Raw genomic sequence first — 17,326 nt, 5'->3', positions numbered from 1 at the left:
ATGGCTTGCCAGGCAAGAGTGAAATAGAGGAGGGAGCCCATTTTGCAATCCACTGCCTATAGATGATGTGCAAATGCCACTTCAGTTGGTATTTCATCGCCTCTGCTCTTTGTTAAGTATCAGCCTTTATCTGAACATGGAGGAGGATGGAGCCAGAGAGCCAAAATATATTTTGGCCTCATGAAATTTGGCTTAGGAAATATTCATCGGGGGTTGAGAGTCATCTGCATGTTCACACGTAGCTCCCATTATTGTTAATAAGGGAGAACCACATACGTTGAAAAGAAAACATGCCCTTTAGGCTTGAGCTTAGACCCGGGGGATGAAAAGATCTCCCTCGCTAATAGCTGATGGGAATTGTACAGTCTCGAAGTTGCTCCCTGCTGACCTGACATCATTGAATTTGGAGAAGCAGAGCCAGGTTCATCCAGGGGTAGCAGAGAAGAAAACTGTTTTGAAAAAAAAAAAGGTGATTATAATTCAGGCTTTTAAATTAAGTCACAGAAGTCCCTACCTAATTAGATCATGAAAACAAGCTTCAGCTTCAAGTTCCTAGGAAAAAAAAGATTGTGTAGATTTATTCCTGTTTACCAATTCCAACCAAACAGGCTTGATTTTTTTCTTAATAAAAGCAGTTCTTGAAAAAAAACGAGAACTATTTCAACGTAAAAATAAATGCATATTTGTTAAGCGTTCACAGTAAGAGAAAAGAGATAGTAAACAATGATTTTAACTCACAGAAGATCACCAACTTGGAGGCAAATCCCATCACTAACCTTCTTGACCCCAAACATGAAGAGCCAGCCAGTTACTGAAGCAACAGTGTTGAGAAATTGCTGTGGGTGGAGCATCTGGGGAGGTGCTGAGAGGAGATAAAAAGCAACCCCAAAGCATAGTTCTTGCTTAAAAAAATTTATAACTTAATCTAAATGTCCAAACAAAGCACTTGGGTAAGTTTACATTCATTTTCTTGCCTTGACTCCCCCCCCCCCCCCCCCGCCTTGTCGAGAAGAGCAAGTGAAGAGGTAAACACAAGAAAAAGTTTGAGTCCTCAATGGTCTATTAAACATGTTATCCGGAGATCTCTGAATGACCTGGCTCATAACTATTTCCAGAATAGGAAGGGATTAAGAAGATAAACTTTGAAAATATAGAGAACTGAGCCTGTCACTGGGACCTTTTCAAATCTCTGTTTTCAGATCTGTAAAATGGAATCATAATGCAACTTAACAAAATGACAGAGGAAGTCAAAGTAAAATATGAAAGTATACTTTGCACAGGGCAAATAACAAGGACTCAAATAAATAGGCTTCTTTATTATTATTAATGATGGATAGTGGTTCATATCTATCTAATATCCTTGGCATGGAATGTTCTTTATTCTTCCTTCTGGTATTTATCAGTGGCTCAACCTGCCATGCAGGGAGTGTCAAGTACAACTCTGTCATACTGGTCACTTTCTTCTTGGATTTTGTCCAAAGGCAGACTTAGCACACTGTTCCTGCTAGAAGGGTGGGGGGCGGGGGAGGGGAAGAAGGTGGTGACTCAGGGCAGAGCCAGTGAGCAATAGAAGCAAGATTTTGCCTTAGCCAAGTCAGAGGCACCGCAACCACCTCTTGGCTTTGTACCCATTGGGACTGAGTAGCCTTGTGTGTGCCAGATTGGCCTCACTGGTATCCCCAAGAGAGTATCTGAGTATTTTCTCTGCGTCCCAGCTAGGCTATGCTAACTCTGGGACTGGGAATCAGGCATATGATTTCAGAAGGAGATACTGTTTTAGAAGAAAGAATAACACAACACCTACCTCAGACCACTTTGTGATAAGAGATGGATAAGCTCTATTTCAGTGAGGGAGTGTGTTTATGGGGGGTGGGGAATGACCAGGTTTGGGTTTTTTTTGCTTTTTGGGTCACACCTGGCATTTGCTTTTTGGGTTACTCCTGGCTCATGCACTCAGGAATTACTCCTGGCGGTGCTCGGAGGACCATATGGGATGCTGGGAATCGAACCCGGATTGGCCACATGCAAGGCAAACGCCCAACCTGCTGTGCTATCGCTCCATTCCCAGATTTTGGGTTTTTGATGCAGCAAACATGTGGCCAATGGGAAGAGGATAACTGGCTGTATTCACACTGTCATCAACTGAAGCGAGAGATAATGTGTCTGTTCAATTGAGGGCAAATAAACGGAAAGAAAGGTCTAGCCTTGGAGTTAGGGAGCCTCAGGCAAAGTTTGTCATCACAGAAAAAAAAACCTAGGACAGTTTTATGTATATGATTAGTAATTGCCTTGAGAATATCAATGCACAGTAGAGAGCTCGAGATTAATCTGAATATATGTAAAACAAGAATCACATACAACTTTCATGCAGCAAGATCTTTTTTTTTCCATTTGAAGATGATTTGATACAAATTAGAGTATCCTGCAACTCATAAGTAATGGAGGAATTAAAGGGAAGCCTGGGGGCTTCAGTCCTAAACATAGGGAACAAACAGAATCTACTAATGAACGGTGTATTTAACTACTTCACTCTTTAAAGCAGGGCACAGAGCTGCACATGCAGGTCAGGGATGACCATCGGGAGCGTCCAAGCTGCCCCATCTGTCCTGCCACGAGTACCACCTAGTGGCAGCCAAGGAGAGGCATGAGCATATGAAAGAAAACTAAAGATGACAAAAACATGCATTCATAAGACTCATTGTTCAAAAGAATATGAAAACTCGCCTGAATTCAGCTTTTGTCAGGATCCCTCCGATTTGATCTCCTACTCCCTCTCGTCTTGATTATTAGTGGTTATCTGCCTGGCTATGTATTTCCTCAAACCCCAACCTTTCTTTTCTCCTTTTCTTTCTCTTTCTCCCCACTCTTTTATGCGGCTGTCTTTACATTCAGCCTTTCAAATCACAAATGGAATCATAGTCACATGTGATGGGGTGATTAGCCACCCTCTTCCCCCTCCCCTACTTAACAGTTATCTTAAACCCTTTCTCTGGCACAGCAAAAACCACCACTAATGGGTGAGTCCAGACATAACAATTTGCTCTCAAGCTCACATTTCAGCTTGGCTCTCAGATCTAGCTGAAAATGGGTTCTTTTGGATGAGGTTCCTCACTCAGATGAGTCATTGTATCTTTCCCTGCTGGGTCTGCACTGAGCTCTTCTCTGTCCTAAAAACAAGAGGCTCTCCGCTTTCCCATCCTATGTCTGTGATGGGTAAGCAGGGGCCTGCCTATATGTCCCCTCTCATATATTCATTCTATTCATTCCAGCCCATAAACAGTCCCTCACTCCTGTGCAAATCTCATTGCAACCACAAACATGGACTGAGTTTAGCCTCCTTGGCTTCCACCACTGCAGAGGCTCCTGCATTTGGTATTTGTTTATTTACACTCCTTTGCAGCATCAGGAGTTGAATCTAAGGCCTCATACATGCAAGGCATGAGCTCTACCACTCAGTCATGTCCCTCGCCTACTGCCAGTGCTTCTGTAACTCCTCTTTTTCCTGCCTCCAAACTGCTACTGGGGAGAGCAGACGGTAAGGATCATTCTGTCATTGTATGCTTAAAAAAAAAAGACTCTTCATTCCCAGTAGATAGAGGACAAAGCTTAAACTGATCAGCATGACCCCTAGGCTCTTTTTAGTCTGGTCTCTGTCTTTCCTCTCCCATTTTTCACGATGTGCCAGCCGCACAGAAGCCCTTCTGCCCCAGTGGAGCCTTCTCTGGCTGAGCTGTGCCTGCTCTCTCATCCCTCTGATTAGATTACCCCCATTTCTCAAGATGCAGCTCAAGTTTGTCCATGGAACTGCCTCTTCGCCTTTCTTCTTTGTGGTGCCAGGAATCAAACTCAAGGCCTCAGACATGCAAGGTAAGTGCTCCGCCACTAGGTTATACTCCTTCCTTGCACATCCTCCTCTATTTTTTTTTTTATTTTAAATCCTCTTTTAGTATAGCACTTACTATATTTTATCCTGAATCTTTGCCCACCTGGGTTCATTTTATTTCTTCATCACCATTTTCTGTCCCACAGGGTAGTTGGCACAAGAACGTTTGTTGAGTGAGTAAGCGAACAATAAGAAAAGGCTGCATGTTTGTGACGAGATCCTATGGCAGTGGTTTCCAAACTTTAAAGGTGATAAGCATCTTTTCAGGTGCTGATTAAAATGCAGATGCTTAACATCTACTCAGAGAGTCCTCCTCATTTAACAGTGAAACTCAACAATTCACATCTTAACAAGCACCCAGATCATCTGATAGCCTGGGAGTTCTTCTCTCGCCTGCAAACCAAATAATCTGCACTAAAGCAAAGAACATTTGTTCCTCGAGATGGCATATAATAAAGAATGTGCCCATAAAAGATCCCTTGAGGTGGTTGTTCTTGGCACTTCTGAGAATAGATACCAGCCCAAGTTTGGGACAACCACAGTGAAATAAATTCCATGAAGCCTATAAAGAAGCATCGAGCTTTACGGGCTAGATCTGGACTGTTTCCTTTTGAGGACAATTGTCATCAGCTCACAAAAGTTTGTATTGTTTGAATAGTCGCTATTTAGCCAGGCCCAAGCTGTTTTCATTAATGTGTTGCATTTGTGTCAAGCTTCTCTTTGGATGTTCTCCAAGCATTTTAGCAGCTTTAAGGCTGTCATCCCTCATTCCCTGAGGGAGGAACAAGCACAAGTTCTAGCCAACTCATTAGAGAGGCATTACTCAAGAGCAACTCCTGAGGCACCAGATGCAGCCAGGAGGGAGAGAGTAGGATTGATTGTTCCCAGCCCCCTCCCCTCTGCTTGGCTGCATTCTCCCCACCCACCCTGACAAATGCTCACTGGTCTTAGCAGGTGGCTCCCACCTCTGCCTTCATGTCAGCTCAGATCGTTTCCCTCACAAGACAGACAAGTTCCAAAAAACACTCACAGGTTCTGGACAATGTAGGATCACCAAGATCACATTGGTCAAAGCAGAGATGCAGAGTTAGAATCAGGATCCTGGCAGAGTCTGTGATAAACATGAGCTAAGCATGTTCAGAAAGCAGAAATTGTAGGTAGCAGATGTTTGCTGGGTGGGGTGATAAGCACCGTTTTCCCAGAGGCCCAGAAGGACTCCAAATGCAGCCATATGGACCTCTCTGACATTGCCCTGACTCCTTGTTCCTGTGACTTTTCTTCTGGTGAACCCCCTCAACTCTACAGACTCTGTTTTCCTAAGATTTAATAAGGTTAACCTCATGGAATTAACTGATGGTCTGACTCATCACCTTCTCTGGCACCATATTAAGTAGTTCTTCCTTCTCGACCAAGAACTTCTTACCATGCCTACATTTTAATTTTATTCTTCCAGACTTGATTTAAAAACAAAAACAAAAAGCACTACCAGGAAACCAAAGCAGGACAAATGTCTGTTCAAAGTAGATAATCAGAAAAAGATTTTAACTCTTCTTGGTTAGCTTATGAATCACACAGGACTCATCAGTTTTCTAGAAATATTTATATGCCTAAAGAGAAATGCATTGGCATATATCCTTCGGGATGTCTGTTCAGTGACTGATCCATTGGATTTGTGTTCTCTGATGGTTTGTGTCTGACAGCTTGAGGTTTTTGCTTTCTGGGTCGCTTTGTATTGAATATACATTATAATTAATTATGTGTGGTTGTGTATGTACAATTCTGGGTTTTAACATGTGTTAAATCCATGAAACATCTATAGAATATACAACACTTACAGGATACAAAACAGTTCCATCAACTTAAAAGAGCATGTGCTGCTCACTCATGTGCTGCCTCTTGGAGTATGTATAAACCTTTTTTTAAAGCTGTATCACAGAAGTATCATTAGGGAAAGGCTAAGTTTTAGTCTGAATTCAATATTTAAAGATACTTGTCATTCGAGATTGAATTATTCTTACTGGCTAAGAATTAATTCCCATCATCCAAAGTCCCAATAAGTTCTTAAATTGTCTTTTTAAGCTAAATTATAATTTTTTCCTACACAGGCAAAGAAAACCTTCAGAGCTCAGGAGAAACATCTTTGTCTTGAATGAAAACCTTATGATTTAAAGTTACATGGATAACATCCATTTCTTTGGGCATAACCAATAGGATACCAAAATCATTTTGCTAAAATCATGAAAACTTTGGGAAATAAACTCCCTAGGTAGTCAAATTGATTCCAAGGTCAAGGTATAATCATATAGATTTTGGGAGATCAAGTAGCGTCCATCCCCACATCTGCTTTACCACAAAACCCAAGCCTGAAGGATCAATGTGAAGAAAGAGATCAGGTTTCGGGATCAGGAAATACAAAAACAAAAACGATTTTTTAGAACATATATTTCTAAACTAGGGGAATGACTGATAAAGGCGGGAGAAAAACTATTTGAGTTTTCTGATTCAGATTTTGCCCTGGGACACGAGGGAGGTTGTCACTAAGCTTTTGCTCCCTGATGTGCCGTGTGTGGTCCCCTTGTTCAGTGAGAGGGAGTGCTTTTCACAGAGACTGGAGCTGCCAGACACCCAGGGTTCTCAAACTGCCAGGGACCCTCCAATTGTTGGAGTCATTTGGATTTTCATTTTCCTTCTTCCACTTCCACTAGCTCTGTGACCTTGGGCAGGCAGCCTAAACTCTCTGAAATTATGTCCTGATTTTAACAATGGAAATCATTCATCCTTCATTGGGTGGCATACAGGTTTAATGAATAGGACATATAAAACATCTACATACCACAGGCACTCAATGAATGTGACATTTGCCTCTCCTTTCCCCATTTGTTCCATCCCTCTGCCTCCAAATAAAGCTTTACCCAAAATAGCTCAGTAGGAAATTATTGTTTTCAGCCCCTGAGAGAAAGAAAGATTATTCAAACTTTCCCCTAATTCACAGTATAATTCTTTTGCTTTTAAAACTTTTCCCTAGTATGAAATGATTTCTTAGAACATAAAACAATTATTTCTGGACTGAAGAGATAGTATGAGAGTAAGTTGCCTGTCTCACATCTTGCAGACCTTAGATTCCTGGAACCATGTATGAACTACTAAAGTTTATGCTTGAGCACAAAGTCAGGAACAGCCCCTGAGCATCACTATCTTCCCTGCCATTCCCTCCAGATAAAAACAAACATCTCCTTTTTTTTTCTCCTGGAGCAATTATACTTTTATAGTTCTCCTGAGAAAAGGAGATCAAAGGATCAAAACTCTCTTAGTGGTACAGATCACTCAAGTCTGGATTATACTGAAGTAGCAAACTCCCTAAATATTGGATGTATTTTACAACAATAAAAAGATGGATTGATACAATATAGAAGACTAGGCAGATAAATGATAGAGCAACCAGAGTAAATGTTCTTTGTGAAATTCAGGAAAAAGGTGTTATGATGTTTTCTCATTAGTTCTTTGAACTTTTCTGTATAATTTCCCACTTATCTCAATAAGAAGTTGAGAAAAACTTAATTTTTCACTTATGTTACATGTCCAACATAGGTTGGCTCAGTTTTCATTTCTTACCTTTCTCCCCCCAGGCCCCAGGATGATGTATCCTATTGGAAGTGGTTTATTGCCACGGCAAGGGAAGGGTTCTATTGGGTATTACACAGATAGTTGGAGATTTAAGTCTGGAAGCAACATGTGTCACTTCTGCTCACAGTTCATTGGCCAGTACTACACTCATGGCACCATCCCAGGCCATGAAGTACAAAACTATTGCATCTATAGAAAAAGATGGAAACATTTGGTGAGTAGCACAATTACTTTAACATTAGTAAATTTCTTTCAAAGAATTCTCTGCATTTGTGTCGACATCATTAGCAAAACCAATTTGAAAAGGCATATTCATGTAAAGCAATGTCAGTAAAAGGCCCTCAGAAACTCGTCCCTCTCTTCCAAGTTCCTTCTTTTAGTCTTTTTTAAAAGAAGCAGAACTCTGTAGGCTAATGTATTTTCAAATTTCTTACTGGCTGCTTTTTCAGCTAACGTCTCAGCCAGCCAGCCAGCCAGCCAGCTCTTTCTAGAATCTCATCACCTTTTTATTGAGTCAGCTCATTTTCACTGAGTCATTAAAAATACCTGGAAGCTACCCAGAGAACTTAGGAAAAGCGAAAGTCAAATGAAGGCCATGGAGCTTTTGAGAAACAGGATATAAAATAAGATATTTGAATAAAGAATATTTCAAAATTATTCTTGACTTATACTTGAGGGGTCAAGAAAGTCTTCCTCGCTAAGGTGACATTGAAGTTGGCATTTGTCATTTGCAAGGTAGAGCCTGGAGCAAGGAGTGCCAGGCAAAGAGCACAGGCCGTGCAGTGGCAGAGGACTCTGCTGTTTGTATATTGAAAGAACATGAAGATCTTCACTGTGCTTGTCAGCATCACAGTGAGAGTACCAGGGGGACCCAAACTATCGTAGGAATACAGCACCTATTTAAAAACTCTTTTAATTACTCCAGGGCTGGAGATGTGCCTCAGAAATAGAGCAAGTGTCTTACATGTGTGAAGTTCTGGGTTTGATCCCACACATACATGGAAATTCATACACACAAAATCGTAAGGACCTTTACATAGACATGGTTACTGTGCCCTCAGAGAGAAAAGAACATCTTTAATGACTGTGTCTACCAGTGTAGATTTTTCTATATTAGAGACTGTTTCTAGAAATTAAATACCTCTCTATTGGTTGACAATACATTTTAAGTCATATACACATTTTTAAAATAGACGCAGTAATGTTTTTTGAAAAAAGCAGCAAAACTATAAGGCTTCAAATTAAGGGAAAACTACCAGGTTAACGAAATATACAGGGGCTGGAGCGATAGCACAGGGGGTAGGGTGTTTGCCTTGCACGCAGCCCACCTGTATTTGATTCCCAGCATCCCATATGGTCCCCCCAAGGACAGCCAGTAGTAATTCCTGAGTGAAGAGCCAGGAATAACCCCTATGCATTGCCGGGTATGACTCAAAAAGCAAATATATATATATATATATATATATATATATATATATGGGCTGGAGCGATAGCACAGCAGGTAGGGCGTTCGCCTTACAAGCGGCCAACATGGTCGACCTGAGTTCGATTCCTCCGCCCCTCTCGGAGAGCCCGGCAAGCTACCGAGAGTATTCGATATGCCAGACACAGTAACAACAAAGTCTCCAATGGAGACGTTACTGGGCCCGCTCGAGCAAATCGACGATCAACGGGAGGGCCTTTACTTTACTTACTTTACTTTATATATATATAGGCACATAATGAATGAGCTTTATTTTTTTATTTTGTTTTGTGCTGTCAGGAATAGAACCCAGATTTTTTTACATGCAAGGTATGTTCTTTGCTTTTGAGCTACATCCTTGGTCCTGAAGCCACTTAATTTATTTATTAATCTTTATTAAGGTACCGTGACTTACAATACTATTAACGTCAGTTTCATGAGTGTACCATTCCAACCAACACCATCACCAGTGTGCCCACTGTCCTCCACCAAGGTCCCAAATCCCCCTCCTGTTCAAATCCCCTTCCCTTCACTAAACTCAGTTTTTGGATAAACTCCTCAGTTCTGTTACACTTGGCCATTTGTTGTTTTCTTACTGTGTATCTTTATTTATTTATTTCTTTATTTTCAGTCTGATAGGATTAATTTTTTAAATTAAATCACCATGAGATAGAGCATTACAAAATTGTTGATTGCATTTCAGTCATATAATGTTCTAACACCCATCCCTCCACCAGTGTAATTTCCCAGCACCATTGTCCCCAGCTTCTCTCCCACCCCTTCAAGCCACCACACCCCAGCCTCCTTCCATGGCAGGCACCTCTCTTCTCTCTCTCATTTTAGACATTATGGTTTCTGAAAGATTATTATCTAAATCTCTTTACCTGTTTTCAACACTTTGTTCTTATCCAGAGTGGCCATTTCCAGCTAGTATTGTCATAATGGATCCTCCTCTATCTTAACTACCACACCATTGACCAACCATTGACTAGTCCTCCTAGCCTGTTTTCCCTGGCATTGGATATTTGTGTCATACTGTTGTGGTTGTTGTGTTTATATCCCACAAATTAATGCAGTCATTCTATGTCTGTCCCTTTCTTTCTGACTCATTTCACTCAGCATGACACTCTCCAGATCTATCTGTTTATAGGCAAATTTCATGACTTCATTTTTCCTAACAGCTGTGTAGTATTTCATTGTGTAGATATACCATAGTTTCTTTATCCATATGTCTGTTCTTGGGTATTCAGGTTGTTTCCACCTTCTGGCTATTGTGAATCGTGACATTGGTATGTGTCAGTCTCTGTGGTATGAGATGATATCTCATTGTCATTTTGATTTGCATCTCCCTGATGATTAGTGATATAGAGCAATTTTTTTCATATGCCTTTTGGCCATTGGAATTTCTTCTTTGAAGAAGTTCTACCAGTGTCTTGTATATTTTTGATATTAACCTTTTATCAGATGGCATTGCTTACCATGTATCTTTAAATCCCATACATACTCTATAGTCCCATCCATGTAGTATCAAATAGCATGATTTTACCCTGACAGATGTATAGTATTCTATTGCCTATATATACCATGACTTCTTGATCTGTTAATCAATAGTTGGGCATTTGTACTGTTTCTGTATCTTGGCTATTGTACTAAGTGCTGTGTTGAACATAAATATGCATGTATTATTTCTAATAAATAGTTTTGTGTTTTGGATGTTCATAATAAGAAGTGGCATAACTGGGTCATATGGGAGTTCTGGAGTGATAGCACAGTGGTAGAGCGTTTGCCTAGCACACAGCCAGCTGTGCCGAGCCAGGTTCAATTCCTCTGCCCCCTCTTGAAGACCCCGACAAACTACTGAGAGTAGCTTGCACAGCAAAGCCTGGCAAGTTACCCGTGGCGTGTGCAATTATGCCAAACACAGTAAAAAGAAGTCTCAAAATGGGGACATTACTGGACCCGCTTGAGCAAATTGATGAACAATGGGAGGAAAGTGTTTTTGTTTCTTTGAGAAATCTCCATCGATCTCCATAGAGGTGAAGACACCAGAAGACACTTCCACCGGCAGTGAATGAAGGATCCTTTCTCACCACTGTCCTGCCAACACTGTTTCCAGACTTTTTTATGTACGCCATTCTCACTGGTGTGAGATGGTATCTCGGTGTTTGATTTGTATTTCCCATATTATATAAGTAATAATAAGCACCTTCTCATATGCATATTGTCCATTTGCATGTCTTGTTTCTGGTAATGTCTGCTCATCTCATTTTTTTTGTAGGAGTACTGCTATTTATTCAGCCGCTGATTAGCTGATTGAATTGTGCATGAACTCCTCCACCTTACCTTTTTTTTCATTTTATATAATTTTATTTATTGAATCACCGTGAGAGTAGTTACAAAGCTTGTGGGTCTAAGTCTCAGTCATACAATGAAACACCCGTACCTTCACCAGTGCCCATTCTCCACCACCAAAAACCCCAGTATACCCCCATCCCACACCCTCCCCCTACCTGTGGGGCAGATGATTTCCACATTACTCTCTCTCTACTTTGATCACATTCAATATTTCGACACCAGACCCACCATTATTATTTGAGATTTTACCCCAACACTCAGATCTGCTGAAAAGGCAACAATAGACAATTTGTGTTCTATTGCTGGTTATGAATAACATGATGTCGCGTGGCTGCAGTAGGGCCAGGTGGTTTTGAAATTCCAAAATTTTAACACTTAAATCTGGAGGGATTTCTGCCAAAAGCCACTGGGTTTCGAGATCTGTTCCTGAGTCTCTGGGATCATGGCCGTTGAACAGCTTGATGAGGAGCCAGAGAGGCCGTTCGTGGGCAGTGACTTGGGGTCTCGTTGGGGTGGGGAGGACAGGCCCAGCTCCACCCCATCCCGTGAGGCCCAACAAGTTTCGTCAGTGTGGGCCCAAGCCTGACTGTCCAATGGCCTCTGGAGGATGATGGCCACCAAGCCGCCAAGAGGGAGCAGGCGGAGGGACAATACCCTTTCCTCCCTGGGGTGGCCCGGCGACAATAACGTACTGTGGGGTCTGGATGCATTTCTGCCAAAAGCCACTGGGTTTTGAGATTTGTTTGAGTCTCTGGGATCATGGCCATTAAGCAGCTTGATCAGGAGCCAGAGAGGCCATTTGTGGGCGATGACTTGGGGTCTCGTTGGGGTGGGGAGGACAAGCCCGGCTCCACCCCCATCCCGTGAGGCCCTGTGTGTCTCGTCACTGGGGGCCCAAATGTGACTATCCAGTGGCCTCAGAAGGATGGCGGCCACTGGGTCGCCAGGGGGAACAGGCACGAAACCTATTCCCACCTGGGTTGGCCCAGCACCCGTAGCCTATTGCAGGGACTGGACGCATTTCTACCTAAAGCTGTTGGGTTCCGAGATTTGTTTCTGAGTCTCTGGGCTCATGGCCATTAAGCAGTTCAATCAGGAACCAAAGAGGCCTTGCCTCCAATTACACAGCTGAGCTGGAGGTGGTTTGTGGGTCTGTTTCCCACATACCTAACTTTTGGCCGTTTACTTTCTTGGTAAACTTTGCCCCAAGTTTTTAGGGTCTGGCCAAAGGCACAGCAGCAATTTTGGGGTATCTAGAAGTCTGAAGGCGCCATGAGGCTGTTGATGCACTCGCCTCACAGGTACAGATTGACCTGCTGGCGGCACCATACCCCCTTCATCTCATTTTTGTATGAAGTCATCAATTTATTTTTGTCATTGAGTTTTTTTTTTAAATTTTGCTTTTTTGGGTCACACCCGGTGATGCACAGGGGTTACTCCTGGTTCATGCACTTAGAAATCACTCCTGGAAGTGGTCAGGGGACCATATGGGATGCTGGGAATCTAATCTGGGTCAGCCGTGTGTAAGGCAAATGTCCTACCTGTTGTGCTATTGCTCCTGCCCCTGTCATTGAGTTTTATGAGTGATTTATAAATCTTGGATATTATCCCTTTGTCTTAGGTATTTTGTGGAACTATTTTTTCCCATTGAGTAGGATATCTCCTTGTTTTAGCTTCATTTCTTTTGTGAAGCCACTTTAAATCAAATACCTCAGAGGAAGGTGAAAAAGAGATAAAAAAAAAAAGAGATTCTTTTATTTGAATATTTTATTTAATCTCTTTGTGATATAGATATTATCACCATTTCATAAATGAGAAAACAGAGCCACAAATAAAGTGTTTTTTAAATAAAAATTATATTTTTAAATTTGAGCTTTATTTTCTAGTTTCTGAGACTAACTTTTCTTCCATAAAATAATGATATGACATTCACTGCATATCCCTAAAAGCTGTTAGGAGGATCAAGAAAACCAACAAAAAGAACTGTGGACCTCATTCCTGACTTCTACAGATTTTCAGTCTCTGATTCAGTTATGATGTTCCCATGTTATTAAAAGCTGAGTCTTTATCCAAAGCAACTCTGTAGATAAAATCCAGTGGCAAGGAGATAGACCAAGGACTGGATACATGCCTGGCACATAGAGACCCCAAGTTTGATTCCTGGAATTGCATGATCCTCCAAACACTACTTGGGAGGCTCCTTCCCATCAAATCTTTTCCTAAAATATCTTACTTCAAATTATTTGTTTTAAAATTAAAATATATTTGCATGTATTCTGTCAATGAAAAATAGAGCACAAATTTTGGCAATTCCTTCAGATTCTTTTTTTCCTTTTTGGGTCACACCCGGTGATGCACAAGGGTTACTCCTGGCTCATGCATTCAGGAATTACTACTGGTGGTGCTAGGGGTACCATATGGGATGCTGGGAATCGAACTCGGGTTGACCACATGCAAGGCAAACGTTCTACCACTATACTATTGCTCCAGCCCTTTTCCATACACTAATCTATTTAATTCTCACAATCAGTTCATGAGATCAATATATTATATATGTATATACATATGCATATATATGTATGTAAAATCCTTGTTGTCTAAATGTGAAAATCAGCATGGAAATATTAAGTAACTTGCCTAGGGTCACACATTAAGTGGCTGAGACAGAATTTAAATTCATGCCTCTTGGCTACCTAATCTTACTCTTAAACATTAAATTATGCTGATAATTTCCAAAAATAATTAATCATTTTTCTAAACAAACTGGGACCATGATTATGTATTTAATTTTTATTTGATATCCATAAGAAACTCCTGTGGTTAAGGAGCAGGGAGATGGCCTAAAGGACTCGAGTCCGTACACTTCATAGAGGACATCCAGGTTTGATACCCAACATCCTCTGATTCCTTGATCACCACACAGGCAAAAAAAAAAAAAGAAGAAGAAAAAGAAAGAATGAAAGAAAGAGAAAGAGGAAGGAAGGAAGGAGAGTAGGAAGGTACGAAGCGGAAAAAGGAAAAAGAAAATCCTTTGGTTTAACACAGGACTGTGTTCCTATAATAGATGAATGTACCTATTACACTTTTTGCTTCCTTTTTATATGCCTTTGAGATATTTTTTCTACTCTCTGTGAAAAAAAAAGATCCCTTTCAGTAGCTCTACCTCTGCAAATTGCCATCTTCCCTTTAGTTATTCTGTTCCCAGTGACCCAAAATCCAGATAAAAACCATCTAATATGTTGGAATCATGTCTAGAATAATAGTTGTGAATTTTTGAGAGAAGACAGGGATCTTTAGATATGAACTTGGCAACATCTGTGACAGGAATCTTCATTTGCGGGCAGACGTTCTGCTCTCAGCTATGATCCAGATAGTCTAGGGGAACAGAGAAGTGACTTCTCAATACTCATGAGTTATCATGAGATATTAATTCAAGGTATGTCTACTCTTTTACCTGTTCAAAAGTGTTTTAGTCATTATCATAATTAGAAGGATGGCCTAGTTCCTCAAGCTTCTGGGTTGAGGATGCTTAGAAGTAGAAAGACATGGCTACAACTTGTGTAAAAATAGCTCTTCCAGATGGCTGAGGGGCAAAGTTATAACTCAGCAGCTTGATATAGCTGAGCACTCAAATTTTGGAGTAGGAGAAGAGCTATGTGAGAAGTAGCCAGAGAGACTGGGCTTGAATCCAATCATAAGTAGAACAGTATATGCCAGGAGAGAAAGCTTAACGTGGCAGATTAGCTTTTGAGATTTCCTGTTCATTGCATCTCTATCTCTTCCCTTCCTCCCTGGATTTAACTTTACTTTTTAAACCAAGGGAACACACACACACACACACACACACACACACACACACACACACACATGTGCGTGCACGCTCACACACACACACACCACACACACTCACACACACCTCACTTTTAAACTGAGATAATATTAGGTTAGAAGATTGGGTACATTTTTTTGGGTATAGTTTCATACTTTTTCAAATGTAAATTATCTCTCTAAGCCTGTCACTACAATGCCAATTTTTCTCCATGATAGTCATTGGGCTCCCTCTTCCCTCTAAATTGTTTCCCTTTTCTCTATTTGGTAGCCTCAGTTTCTGTTGTCAGAATCCAAAGGTGGTTGTGCATTGGGTTTGTGTGTTCCTTTGCTTTCATTCTTTAGGTCTCAGGCGAGTGAAATAATCTTATCATTCTTATTCTGGCTTAATTTGCTTTGTGTAACCCCTTCAGTTCTATCCATGTAGCAAAGGCAAGATTTGATGTTTTCTTATAGTGAACGACATTAAATTGTGAATATATTACTGCATCTTCTTTGTCTACTCATCTGTGGTTTTGACACTTGGGTTGTTTCCAGCTCTTGGCTATTGTAAATAGCACTCCAGTGAACACTGATGTTCACATATCTTTTTGAATTAGTGTTTTTGCATTCATTGGATAGATGCCTAGAAATGAAATTTCTGGATGATACAGTCATTCTATTTTCCTTTTTCTTTTCTTTTTTTTGTGTATGTGTGTGCAAAATATTCATACGGTTTTCACAGAGGTTGAAATTTTACAGTTTACATTCCTATCAACAAGAATAAGGGCTCCTTTTTCTAGACTTTCATCACTTGCTGTTTCTAGTCTTTCTGATAGAGATTTGTGTGTGTGTGTGAGGTTTTGTCATTTTGATTGGCACTTTCCTGATAGTGATGATGAGCATTCTTTCATGTGTCTGATGGCCATCTGTATGTCTTTTAATTCTCCCCCCCTTCTTTTTAGTTGCTTGTATTTTTGGCTGTTAAGTTTTGTGAATGCTTTATGTATCTTGGATATTAACCCTTGGTCAGATGTATGGTATATAGATATTTCCTCCCCTATAATAGGATAACTTTTTGTTTTATTGGTAGTTTCTTTCATAACATAGACACTCTGGTTTGATGTAATCTTAGTTGCCAAATTTTGCTTTTGTTTCCCTTGCCAGTGGAGTAGTATCACTTCAGTTACTTCAGATACTACTGAATTTAAAATCATGGAGTGATTTTCGCTTGATTAATATAACATTGCAGTATACTCTGAAGGCAGGGAGTATGATGCCACCATTTTTTTTAAAATCCCAGGATTGTTTTGGCTACTTGGGTTCTTTGTGCCATACAAATTTAAATGATATTATTTTATTTTTTGAAAAATATCTTTCCATTTCCGTTTGTCTTCTTCAGTTTCTTTCAACAATCTCATAGTTTTTGATGTATAAGTCTTTCAACTCATTAAGCTTATTACTACATACTAATTTCCTTTTGATGTGATTATAAGTGATTTTTTAATGGTTTATTTCTTTTCTAGTTCATTGCTTGCACATGTAAATATAAAAGATTATTTTATATTAGTTATGTAGCTTGATACTTTGCTGTATTTATATTTCTAATAATTTTTACTGGAATCATTCGTCTTTCTTTTTTTTTCTTTTTTTCTTTTTGGATCACAACTGGCGATGCACAGGGGTTACTATTGGCTCATGCACTCAGGAATTACTCCTGGCAGTGCTCAGGGGACCATATGGGATAATGGAAATCAAACCTGGGTCGGCCGCATGCAAGGCAAATGCCCTACATACTATCACTCCAGCCCCAGGTTTTCTCTTTTTGGGCTGCACTGCCAAGAGGCACTCAGGAAATCCTACGGCGATATCTAGCCAACTGTTTGGCACTATGGTGCTGCAGGTCTCCAGAGCCACACCTGAGGGACCCTGTAATGCCTGAAATCAAACCATGATCAGCCACATGCAAAGCAAGTACCTCTACCTATACTATCTGATCTCAATATTTTCTATTATATTATCATATCATTTGAAAAAGGTGATAGATTTTCATTTGTGTTTGGAAGAATTCCTCTTTCTTAACTTTTTCTTTAATAATTTGAGAAAAATAAGTTATCTTTGAAGGCTCATACTAATTTGCTAGCAAAATCATCTAAGTCTGAACTTTTGTTTTGATAATTGATTTGAATTTGGGA

Source organism: Sorex fumeus, unplaced genomic scaffold (assembly GCF_029834395.1).
Source record: "Sorex fumeus unplaced genomic scaffold, SorFum_2.1 ptg000006l, whole genome shotgun sequence".
NCBI lineage: Eukaryota > Metazoa > Chordata > Mammalia > Eulipotyphla > Soricidae > Sorex > Sorex fumeus.
Note: the sequence above shows the minus strand (reverse complement) of the source record.